A 13362-nucleotide genomic window follows, 5' to 3' on the forward strand; every position below is an offset into this window, starting at 1 on the left:
TGGCCTCCCCATCACTCCCCAATGCCTCTCGGGTTAGATTTATCACAGCAGCACTGGGCAGGGGTTCAAGCTGCTCTAGTGCTCGGTGCTAGCAAGTGTGTGTGGTGAAGGGTTCCAAACCACCACCCCAGGCCAGAAAAACCTTGTCCATAATCACTACCACATGCCCAGTGATAGCACCCAGAGCCCTTTTCATCACCAAAGGAACCAGGTTGTCCTGGGGATCCCTGGAACTGGCTGCCTGAGATCTTTCAAAGGGAGCTGGAGCTAACCAGGAGAGCCATATCCTAACGTACGCTCTCCTGAAGTAGTAGCTGTGCTATCATGGACAAGCTACCCCCCAGGGTTCTAGCAGTTGGTTTTGCACAGTCATGGAAGAAAATCTTCAAGAGGCTACATGGCTCTTCGAAGCAAGCTCAGTTTAGATCCAGCTCCTGGCCAAGGGATGCTGGTCCAGCCTTTCTTCCAACCCTTGGTGCTGTCAAACACCAGGAGGGCAGTTGCTGCCCACATTGACACATGCCTCCCTGCTGGGCATGGGGAGCTCCAGATTTTATGGACCGGTAGGACAAATCTCCAGCCCCCCCGCTCAGGAGCTGCCAGATAGAGAGAAAACATCCTTTAGACTCTGCTCTAACTTTTCCCTGGCAGCAACACTCTTTCAGGCTGGCTGGTTGCTGTATGTGAAGTGAGCCTAGAAGCTGCTCTATGTTTCAGCAAAGCACAGCTTTTCCTTTGCAGCAGCCTCCCCAAAGTCCAATCTCCATTTGGGTACTTCATCCTTGAAATATCCACTGTAACACCCTTGCAGTTATTTTCCTGCACCTTTGTATCACATGCATTTTTATGACGATCTGCAACAAGCTGGTAGCACCATTATTTTTCAGAGTACTGAAGAAACACTGCTAGCCCAGACTCTATTACACAAGAAGGATTGGGGAGGGAAGGAAACGGCCTGGGCTCACAAGGAACGAGTGGCCACAGAAAGAGAGAATTTCCACAGTGATTTTTTTTTCACAGCATTCGACAGAAAACCCATACAGAGCAACTGTAACTCAGCAGTGTTCACACCATTACAGCCACTACCAATGCCAACCAACGGTGTCAACTCAACTAAGATATCAGATTGGTAATAGCCATCATTACTGTGAATTTACTGCCAGCTTGAATGGGAGAGGGTGTTCCCACAGCCGTGTCACTGGTGCGCAGGAGGTGGGAGCAGCCTCCTGTCCCCACAGGGTGGCTGCTCGGTTGTTGAGGGGCAGAAGGAAGTTTGCTCTTCACGAGACAGCAGCTGCTTTTCAACATGCTATGGGGACATGACCAGGACCATGTTGCAACACAGTGGGGACTCCCAGCCTGCTCTTCCCCATCTCACACTCAGAGCTAGACAGAGAGGAGCTAGTGAGGGTGCCCTGCTGCTCAAAAACCCCTTTGCTGCTGCAGGAGCAGGAGAAAGATAGAAAGATGGTCTCTCTTCAGCTAGAGGGGCCAAAAACTTTGACAAAGAAGAAGCTAGCAGCTACTGCAAGGCATAGCTAGCCTGCAAGCTAGGGAAACAGAGCCTCAAAGCAAGACAACTACTCACTCCCCTGCCAGTGTCCCTAGTGAAAAGACAGCAACCCCCAAAAAGGCCCCTAGTGAGTTGACAGGCTCTCCTAGCCAGCAAGTGTGTGTGTCATCCCCCCTTCATGGCAAGAATGGCTGTTTCAGGTTGTGCCCCTATGCTTCTACCTCAAGGTCAAACCTTAAGTCTCCAGGTCACAGCACCCCTTTCCCAGTTTCTCTTGCAGAGAGAAACACCTCAGAGTCTATCGCAAGCAATAACCAGCCTTCCCTGAGGGAAGCACTGCACACCTCACCTCCATGAGTGGAATTCATACCGACTGCCCCATCTCCAGAGGGCTAGCAAACCTCTCCTCTCCTGCTGACCCTTCCTGGCCATGCTGAAGCTTGTAGACCTGTGCCTCATTGAAAGCAGCAATCTGCTTCACAGTAGGGCAACTTAAGCAAAGCCAGCAGTGGGAAAAGACATGACTGTGGGGTTAAAAAAAGAAGCCCAAACAAATTGTCTGGTGTCTGACCAACAATCAGTAAACCAGCCAAGAGCCTATGTCCAGCTTCCTACAGCCAAGGGACACAAAATGGATTCCAGAAGCCCTGAAAGGTACAGAGTGGTTGGAGATTTGTCAGGGCAGTCACAGGCTCTGCTAGCTTCACTTATGATCTTGATGCTGAGCTGTGGCACACCTCTGGTAAAAAGTATCTCCTGTCAGCTGTGATTTTTACTCATTAAAAGAAGAGTATCCTGCCACCATGCCGGCTGTGCATCCGGACCCGTGGAGGAAAGCTACTATGTCCAAATACCATTTTGTCAGTCAGGGCTGCGCAGTGTGACAGCACTTTAAACACAGCTTGGAAAACCCTTGGCTCACAGCCCTGCTCCGATTCTGCCCAGCTCCTTCTCCCTTCCACCCAGCCTGGCTACCCCAGAACAGACACAGCCTGTTGGTAACCCCTGCCTATGGCCCTCTAGATCTCCACATCAGGAAAACGATGTTCAGGCCATCAGCATGCTCATTGCATCAGTACAAAAAACCCATTAAAACCTTTCCAAATATAGTCAGAGGCGCAAGCCCTCCATGAAGCCAGTCAAGTAAAATACACACTAGGCCACCCTCTTTTCTGTAAAGGACATAAAAAAGAACAATTATCAGTCTGCAACTAATTTTTCCAAGTATCCTATCTCTTCAATGAAGCATCCAACTCCTCCCACAATTTCCCCAGCAACTTTCCAAAATAAACATAAATAGAGAAAATAAAACATCCTCGATATAAAATTTCAGCCAGATTGGATGGATTTGGGGGCAGCTTATAAAGATAGAGCTTGAAAGTGTTTGTCAGGGAGATTCCAGCCTTGCTTTTTTAACGCATGGAGACCAAACGGCACGTTATTACTTTCCCCCATGATTCAAGATTCAGCAAGGAAGATACCAGGAAATGAGAACCAAAGGAGAAATACTTTTGGGGATCATATTTGTATTTATTTAATTCATATATTTATATATATATAATATATATATATATATATATATATCTCCTCTCCTACTTGCTGCTCTTTCCAGACCATTTCTCTATCCCTGCCACCTGCTTTTGTCCTCCTCTTTATTAAGCACCATCAGCCTCTTCTCCATTATTCCTCCTGGGCTGTTAATGCCTTTCTCTGCCTGCGGATCTCCCCTGCTGTTTTAAGCACGGTGCTATCTTCCTGTTCTCCAGGAGCCACCTTTGAGTTTGCCCTGCAGACAGACTCCCTCTGCGGTCTCAGGGCAGCCCTTCACCTCCCTGTGCTCTGTGTCTTCCTCTGTGAAATGGGAAGAGCACCTCCTCTGAGTGCTGGAGGAATAAAACTGCTAATAAGCCTGAGGCTCCTGGGTAGCCTGGAAGAAAGCATCTGCCCAGAGATGTCCCATAGGGGCCAGGAGAGATGAATTAGCAGGCCTGTTGCTTTCCTCTCTGTCTGCCTGTGTCCACTCTTCCCTCTGGGTCCATTTCTGCACTTGGTTTGTAGCTGTGTGTGGGTCCCCTGAGCAGTGGGATGCTCTCCTGGGCTCTGCGGGAAGGAGGAACAGAAAGCTTCAAGGGAGCAGAGACAAATCAGCAGTCCCAGGTTCTTGTGCCCGTCCAGGGATGAAGAGGTGGGGGACATCCCTGGGAGTGTGTGTGGAGTAAGGCTGAGGTGAATGCAGGTTGTGGACCTGAGTGATTTGGACATGGTCCTAGACAGGAGGTGGGCAGATTAGTTTGGGCTGGAGACCCACCGTGACACGCTCCACCTGTCAGCTGTGTGCCTTGCCCTGGCTGGTGAAGGGTGATAGGAGTCTCCATCCAGAGGTATTCTTGAACCGAGGACTCTAGAGGGAGCTGAACCCTAGTGCCGAGCAGATGCTCAGCTCTTAAACCACCACATCTCAGGAAAGGGAGTCTAAGCCCATGTGTTTGCTGGGTCTTGGTTGCTTATCTCAAAAGCAATATTAACCACCCGTCCCTCCTGCCCAGTGTTTCCCACCTTCTCTGTTTCCCCAGGAGCTCCTTGAAGCAGCAAATCTCACCTCTATTAGTTATCCAGGTTTCCTTAGGAAGCCAGGCATATGAAATCAGTTTCCACCTCTGCCTGCCTTTTCACATTGCTCCCCCTAATTTCAGTTAAAATCACTAGAGGAATAGAGATATCAGAGAAAGCTAAGTTCCTACAAGCTGCCTGAAAATAGCTGGAGAAGTAGCACTCACACCTTTGGCAAGAGAAAGGCCAGTGAGCTCAGCCTACATTGGATGCCAGATTCCCAACGACACAGCACTCTGAGCACCCTGCAGCAGACTCAGTATTTCCACAGCTGTGGACACCAACATCCATGAGCTGGGAGCACAGGCAGATCACGGCACCCTGAGATTGAAAAGATCTCCAGGTTTTTCACTGTACTGGTTGCAAGGAGAGCCAGTATTGCATGCCATTTGTGTTGTCTATGACCAACCTGTTGGTTGGTTGTCCAGTGATGCTCATGCCTTGAGGCACACTGGGCTTTATTATAGGATCTGAGTTTCATTAGGATGCTGGAGAAGAGTGGCTTTTCCCTGGTAAGCCACAAGGACTGTATCCTCCCCCCGAAAAAACATCCCCCAGCAGAAAAACAGATTCTGTCCTAGGTGTAATACTGGAACATTGCAACCCAGGCAATGCTGAGCAGACCAGGACAATACTAAAGGCCCAAACAGGCAGAGGAACAGCTGTGCCTTTATGGCATCATGCAGGGTGCTGTGAAGACTCCCAAGAAGTCCAACATGAGCCGATTTCATGCTTTGCCATGTACAGCAGTGCCAGGAGAGCAAACTACATACAGCCTCCCAGCTGCAGAACAGTGAATATAGAACTCTCGGGAGCAGCTCACAGCCAGAAGATCACAAAAAGCTTAGGGAAAGTGGGGGAGAGAGAAGCAAGCAAAGTTTCATCAGCTTAAAACTGTGTTACTCAGTGTTGGCGCTCAGGAACGCTCAGCACAAAGAGTACCTCCAGTCTCCTCAAACATCTGCAACACAAACCCTGGTACAGAGGAAGCTTCGAGCAGCGCGGTCCCCCAGCACTGGCTTAGGAGCTGTTTATGCCTCCAGAGAAGCAAAGCTGGTGGGGTATAAGAGGAGTTAGGCAGTGCATCAACTTTCCTGGGGAGACAGTAGTGGGGGTTCATGATTATGGCTCTAGAAATGCTGAGTTATTTCCCTATTTGGGCTAAATACCTCTGCTGGAAAATGGGCAAAGCTGCTATTGAAAAACCAATCAGAAGGAAAAGAGGAGAAAGAAACATTTATCAGATGCACCCAGAGGAACACAAATGCCTTTCTTTGGTGATGTCCACTGCCACAGCCAAAGCGATATAGCACAGCTCTTTTTTCCCTGGCCACCATGAACACATCAACATGCAAGTGTCCAAGCTTCCCTTTTCTAAATAAAAGTGCACCTCTTCCCTTTGTACTGGTGAGAAAAAGCACATGAATGCTTGGGCAGGTGTCAGGAGGGTGCGCAGAGAACCCCAGCCTGTCTCAGCCCCCATTTCCATTGCCTGGCTTGTGGATGTCCAACATCTGGGACTGGAGGAACAGCATCCTGTGAAGCACAAGCAGAGGAGCCCTGAAATCACTCGTACCCACACGCCTGTGACCTTGTGGTTTTACTATAGCTTTCATTTTTAGACTCCAGTTCTCCCTACTGCTTGCTGCATTTCTGCAACGTTTTGGCAGTTGGCTCTTGCCCTGGAGACAGAGCTGAGTGTGGGGAAGCAACAAGGCTACGATTAAAGAATTAAACTCGAGACGACGGAAGAGCCCCAGCCATGCTTCCACCTAGACAAAGCCTACGTGATGAGCGCAGCTTAATGCCAGCCCTTAACAACACATGCTGGTCGAGACGAAAACGGGAATTTCATCGTGGCTGCAGGTGGCTCCGGCCGCTCACCTCGGAAACCGTTTAAAGGCAGAAAGCCCGGGGCTGGAGGAAAAGCAGCCCTGCCCGGAGGCACGAACAGCCACGCCGGGCGGAGGCACCGCTCCTCGCCGCCTCGTACTGGCGAAGATGCCCGTAAGCCCCCCGAGGGGAGCCGCTTTGCTCCCGCATCCTCCCCAGCCCCACCTGCCCAGCAATTGCCGGCCCCAGGGGTAGAGGGGAGGCAAACCCCCCGCCGCAGCCGCGCCTCCTGTCGCGACATATCGCGATTGGCCGGCGGGGAAGTGGGGCGAGCCCCACCGTCTTCCCAAAGGTGCCATGGCTGGGTTTGAAAACGCATTCCCGAGGCCGGAGGGAGCGGGAAGCATCCTACCCCTTCCTCCCCATCATCTCCCACACGGCTCCTGGCCCCCCATCCCTCCTCCCCCATCCTCCCCGGCACTGGGGACCCCAGCGTAGGAACCGGTGTCGGGGCCGGGCTGGATCCGGTCGGTCGCGGTCCTACCTGTCGGAGGGCGGGGGGTGCAGAGGCGGGCGCCCGGGGGCCGGCTCAGCAGCGGCGGGGCATCGCGGCGGGACGCGGGGCGGGTGCCGGAGCCCCGGTGCGCGGCTGCGGCGCGGCGGCGGCGGGCGGGAGAGAGGGAGGGAGAGAAGGAGGGAGGGATGGAGGGAGAGATGGAGGGAGCGCGCACGCACACACACAGCCCCGGGGATGCGCTCAGCCGGCCCGCCCCGCAGGCAGCCTCCCCTCCCTCCGCATCCCGGAGAGAGAAACCCGCCGTCCCTCCTCCGCGGTGGCAGCTTCAACTCCCTCCTCCTGCTGCTGCTGCTGCTGCTGCTGCTGCTGCTGCTGCTGCTGCTGCTGCTGCTGCTGCTGCTGCTGCTGCTGCTGGAAATATTTCCCGATTTCCTCCTCGGAGCGAGGGACTTTGAAAGGCAGGGCTGGATGCGGACCCACCCCCAGCAGCCCTGCCCGCCCTGCCTGGGGCAGCCTCCAGCCCAGCTCTGCCTGACCCCTGTGCTGCCCCGGACAATCCCCATTGATGCTCTGCCTGCCCTCAGCCGTGGCTCGTCCCATCCTCCCAGCCAGGGCAAGCCCGTCCCCATTTGTGAGTGAGCCCTGGGAGAGACAGTGAGAAGGGAAGCAAGAAGGCGAGTGTCTTGCTGTGTCTGTCACTGTGCCCCACTGTTGCCCATGGCTGCTATGGGGAGGTAGGAGCATCCCAAGGAGCCCTGAGTTGTGGTTCAATCCCCTGTCACATCACCAGTGTTGTGGTGTTTGCAAAGGACAGTGCGGGCAATGGGGTGACAAACAAGGGGCATATGGGGCCCTCCTGGGACCTGACACCACATCTGGCTATGTGCAGGTCAGCCCCTTGAACCCACAGAGCATCCTGTTCCACATGGGAAGGTTCATCAATGTTGGGGAGGTCCTGCAGGAAGCCAGCAGCCTGGCACAAAATGACTTGCTTGCACCTCAGGCTGGCCTAAGTGTCCTTCCTGAAGGCAATTCCCCTTTCACCATGCCTGAATGAGTCCTCCACCCACTGCTGGCTCCAGCAAGGAGCAGATGAACCCATTGTCCCACCCTCCAGGCAAAACTCTGTCTTTAAGAACTTAAAATAGGACCAAAGCTAATAACTCACACACTGGTAGCTGCAAATACCCAGTGACCTTGAGTAGCCCTCTACACCCATATCCTCAGGTGCAGCAAGAACCATGGAGAAGCAGAGCCATTATGCTAGATCCTGCACCCTCTTACACCTTCTCCATCTTATCTTGTCAGCTGTGCCTGTAATTTTTGTCACCACTGGCAAGACAGAAAGCCAGAATTTTACCTTTAGCTTTCAATTGTTCTTTTCTTCCTCTCATTCCTTTTATTATTTTTTTTCATTTAATTAAAAAAAACAAACCCAAAAGATGTCTGCATCACCATGTCCTTCAGCAGGGATGGGAAACTACATTTCTCTGTTCAAGATGAGGTATAAGACATGGAAAACATCACAAAACTCTTTTGTAAAGTACTTTGTAATGAACTGACCAATCAAAACCACAGCTACTTGTTATTAGACTGGCAGCTGTTAGTGATATTATTTAGTTTTGGTTTCACTTTAAGAGCTTATTACCTGCAGATGGGATGAAAAGCATTTCCAAATATGGATTTTGTTTAAGAAAAACCCATGGTTTCTGTCCAGTAGCTAACTCTGATTGTCTGTCTCACCTCTTTCGATTTAGAATTCTTCAGAGGAGGGATAAAGTTGCATCTGGCCATATGTGGTACTTTCAGGGGACTCAATTCTCAGAGCAGGGCTGCTGATATAAAATGGGTGCAATTAAATGTGTAGACAATCCACAGTGCTATGCTCTGATCAGGGCCAGAGCAGACCAGTGGATGCGTACCAGTGGCATTTGGTTTGGCAGTGGCTGCAGGATGCAAGACTGATGCAAGTCAACAAGATGGCATAGCAAATGGATAGATAGCGTGAGCAGAAGAGAATGCTCACACTATCCAACACAGGTTGGACAACAATTTGTTGTTTACTGCAACAAAGATTGCAGCAAAGACAATCCCTGCTGTTCCTTTTCACCCTTCACACTGAAACCTAATCATTGCAATAGTAAGCAGTGGAACTCAGAGTTTAATTAGCTGTCAGCCATGAAGTTCTCCCTAAAGCTCCCGCTCTCCCTCAAGTATGTTGCTGACCTACTTCCCAGCTCTTTCACTGAATATAGTACCAAACTCCTCTGGAACACTAAGACATTAACTCTACTAATGGGGATCCACTGGTGATCTTCTCTCTGAAGAGCCAGCACATCTCCGGTTCACTTCTCTCTGCAGCTTGCAGAGTATGTTCCAGTCTCTCAGTGCCTCCTGCTGAAACCCTCAGAAAGCTTGCTTTAGGTGAGTGATTTTTGTGACATTTGAGGGAAACTGAAAGAAACAAGAGTTTCTCAGTTATGTGGTGATGCTCATTAGTCCATGCAAATGAACCCTTTGTATCACCCTGCCTTAATGGCACTGGGACAGAAAGAGTGAAGCAGAGATGCAGCATTATCTCATCTGCACCTGAGAGCAACGTTCATATTGAAAAGTGACTGGTTAGGAGGGATACGACTCTGGGAGGCTGGGAGAAGATGTCAACCACTCCCCAGTCCCTCACACCCATTTCCACACACATTCAGACTTACATCTTTCACAGTCTCCAAGAGAAAGGTGAGGTTGGGCTCTGAAAGAAAGAGCGGAAGTCTGGGAGTAGGGAAGACAGTGAGCCCAAATGGTGAGAGGCAATACTGTGTTATAGGACTGCTCCACACTGCAATCGCTGTGGTTCATATGGTTTTTTCTCAGGCAAACTAGCTGAAGTGGTAGCTGTAACAGCACAGAGCTCTGCATGGGATGTGAGATCCGCTGGAGAAGCTGAGCAAATGCTCCTGTATTCTGCTGGGTGCTCCAGGCAGAAATGCAACAAGACTGCTCATATCCTGACACAGCAAGTTTGTTGTAGTGTGGGCACATCCATGCTTCATCATGACTGCAGCCTAAGCTATGGTGGGAGAGGCAGTGGTTTGCTCTGGTTGCTTTTCCTTACCTGTTCCTCTTTGCATCCATGTAAGTGAACACCTACCATTGCAAACTCACTTACAACCACTAATTAGTAGTCTCAAAATCATGAAGATTCTCATGCCAGTACTAACGAATGGTTCATTCATTCATGCATGCACACCCACAGCTTGCTCTGACAGCAGCCTGCATCTCTCTGCAGTTGCTGGGGGAGGTTTTAGGTATTGTCTACATACACTGAGCAGGAAAAAATTTCCTCCCTGCAAAGAATGGGGTTGGTGGACTGTGATGTCTCAAGCACTGGAAAGAATAGCATAGGCCAGTTCTCTGCCCAGTGCCTTGTGGAAAAAGATATCTGAGCTCCTGCACATTTTAGAGGAAGGGGAAAAGAAAAAACCCTCAGGTATTTCTCGCTTAAAGAATTCCTGCCTTATATTCCCTATAAGAGACAAATGGTCAGGACAAGGTCAGTCTTCAGCTCAGCCACAGCATGTTCACTTCTAAGCAGCTGTCCTACCACTCTTCTCGGCCTGTCTGGAACACGTCCGCCATGGGATGCTTTGGTTTCTGCTCCAGCTTTTGCGGGTTCAGATAATGCTGGAGGATAACCAGTGAATCCTCATTGGTTATTTATATCTGGTCATGGTTTTCCTGGAGTCCCTCAGGAGATGGCAAAGAGACCCTGCAGGAGCAGATGGGATGTCACCTCTGGCTTGCCATCCGTCTTTGCTGCTCACTGCAGCAGACTGGAGGATGAGCCCACTGAACCTTCTCTGTCTCTCCTCTGCATGTTCTTGGCAGAGACCTGAAGATCCCTGAGAGTGGTGTTTCTAAAAAAGATGCTCAGAAATATAGTTTCCAACAATTTGAGCATTCACTTTCACTGTCACCTTTGAAACTGCCTTTGCTCTTTGGAGGATAAGTCAGGCACTTGGAAACGTGGTGGATGGAGTGGGACACAGAAGTGAATAGGAAGGGCAATTCAGTGTGCTGGACAACACACACATCTTTTTAAGCCCTCCAGGAAGTGCCTCCTTAGTTGTTTCCAAGTATCTGGTACAGTCTGAATCCTGATGACCCCAGGAAGGTCTAAACACATGACAGTTGTCCATTGGCCAGCCAGAGGTCTTGGGTATGGAAGGTGTTTTCTATCCCTGGAAAACTGAGAGTAAAGCCTATACCCCAGGGAGAAATCAGTGCTCAATGGAATGTTTTGGCACACCAATGAAAAATCAGTAGCATAAGGTTTGCTCGCACTGCAATGATTTGGAAGCCTACAGAGGTAACTGGAGAAACCATGCTTATGCTGCTTTCGAGCTTTTTCCCAAGTACTTGCCCTATGCTGTGTTTTATGCAGGTTTAAACAATAAATCCATAGCACTAATGGATGAGCATAGCATTTAACAGCTTGTGAGAGAGTTTTCCTGGAAGAAGACTGTCATTGACTGGCCAAATTTTGCAGAGCATTGCTTGTCTGTGGCAGACATAGAAGAGTATTTGCACAGGAAACCACCTGTCATGTGGGTGTTGAAAGCAGAACTAGTTAGAGGGGCTGGGCATGAATTTAGGGAGCTTGAGAATGGGGGTAGTTGTATGTATTTTGCAAACATTTACTGGACAAAACAAGCCACACACTCTTCAAATTCTGCTTCAGAATCTCACTTTTCTTTTGGGAAAAACAACCAAACCTGCTTTCTGGTCATCAGTTATATATAGGAAAGATACAATGTGTGCAGAATGACTTCAATGCCTGGGCTTAATGTAAGAGATGCAAGAGGTGCAAACTGCCTTCTTACTCTTCTCAAAGGAGTAGAAACTCAGCAACCTTCTGACAGCTGTCAATGTCTCAATAGCAGTGCATGCAATACTTGCATCTCACTCCCATTCATTTCACAGGCAAAAACCAGTTCCTAGCCTGTGTCACTGGAAAATGAAGGACCAGATGTCACCTGCTGAACTGCCTGTCCCTTAGCATCTTTTCCCACTAAAACCAACGAAACTTTTTGCTGTTACAAAACTGCAGAATACAGGAATTAAAAATACAGGTGCAAGGTCAACTTCAATGCATTTCCCAGTGAAAGCGATAGACTAGGGACTTCACTGCCTCAAGATTAGTGTCCTGCAAGGGGCCATGGAGCTACAGTATGCCAGCCCCAGGGCACCACTACAACTGAGCAGGCACTAGTATGCTGCTTGGGGTTCCAGCTTTTTTTGCCATCATCCCAAGGCTGCCCTGGCCTGAAGGAAATTTGGCTGGGAACAAAAAACATGCCCCCAAATCCAGGATTAAAAAGCAACAAATACTGTGTTCTCTGGTTTTGCCTTTTACTTTGAAATCTAGAAGTCTGATTTATTCCAATTTACTTCATAACCAGAAGTAAGTTAAATAAGAGAGATGAAATAGTGATATGCAATCACATGGCTCCAGGAGATGGGACTTTAAGAAAAGACAAAAGTGAAAATACCATCATAATGTGGCAAGATTTGGGAGCTATGTCCTTCAAACTGAGGACCATGATGCTTCTTCAACACCTCCGGTGTCACATGAGGCCATATCCCTCATCTGATCTGTGTGTAAGGTTCCCATTGCTATCAGTGAGAGATGCAGGGTGAATCGGATGTAGTGCATGACTTTGGCTGTGGCCCCCGGTTGTGAAGGCAATTTGGCCTCCTCTGTACCATCTGTTTGCCAGCCCTGAGCAAGGCTGGGTATTCCAAGGAAAATAGACTTTATTAAAACTGAGAAGTGAATGGCCTCAGCTGCATAAAACACCTTATTTATATTTTATTTATATATTCCAGGTCAAGAAAACTGCTGGAACACTTTGCAAAAACCAAGCCCATTAGGCAACAGGACACGAAATAACTTCTCTTAAAGTGAAACTTGTCTTCACTAGAAGGGGCTCTAATCTGTGCTGTCCTTGCAGGATGGTCAGAAATCTTCCTTGCCTCCCTATTGCTTTGACTTCACCAACCTGCACTTCAGCTCTGCTTTGTTTCACCTCCAAATGGCATTGGAAACATCAGGATGAGCAAACCTCTGCTGAGGTCAGATGAGATGTAAGTGATGTTCTCAATATCATTTCATCAGGAAGATGCATCTGAGAGATGAACAATCAGGAGACATTCAGCACATCACGAAAAGAAAACCACTGTTGTGGTTAGTAGGGTGAAAGAAAAGAAAATCTGCCTTTAGGCTTTGGACAAAGATTTGGGGTAGGAAAACAGAGCACTGGAATTTAGGGCATGCTGGAAGAGCAGGTCTAGGTGGCCATGCTATCCAAGCTCATGCAACCAGGGAGCAGACTGGCCTTGGTTTCAGGCTGTGGACTGTTTCCTGGGTGGATGAGCAATTTAGCCAGTTGGACACTGAGGAAGAGAGCTTTTTACTGCTCTGAAGACCATGACATATCCTACTTTCATTTTTCCTGTCAAGCTTTGTTCCAGGCTCATAACCATTTACCTCGGCAACATTTTCCGTTAGTTTTTTTGGCTCAGCCATAGGTACCTTGAAGCTTACCCAGTGCTCTCAGAAGCTGGAAACACAGGAAGACTTGTGTTGGAAACACTTGTCCTATAGCGACGATTCCTTTCACTTGCCCTGCTGGAAGCCTGTCCCACTGTAAACTGCAGGTTGCATGCAAATGGCTTGTCCTGTCCAAACTAATGTTGTCTCTAATGAGACAACAGCACAAGGGCGCACATGGGCACTCATAACAAAGACAAAATAATGTCTTGGTTAACCCTGACTTACGGCTGTATAAGATACAACATGAAGTAAGGGTATGAGAAGCAACCAGAGCCT

The sequence above is a fragment of the Psittacula echo genome, assembly GCF_963264785.1.
Source record: "Psittacula echo genome assembly, chromosome: 4".
Lineage (NCBI taxonomy): Eukaryota > Metazoa > Chordata > Aves > Psittaciformes > Psittacidae > Psittacula > Psittacula echo.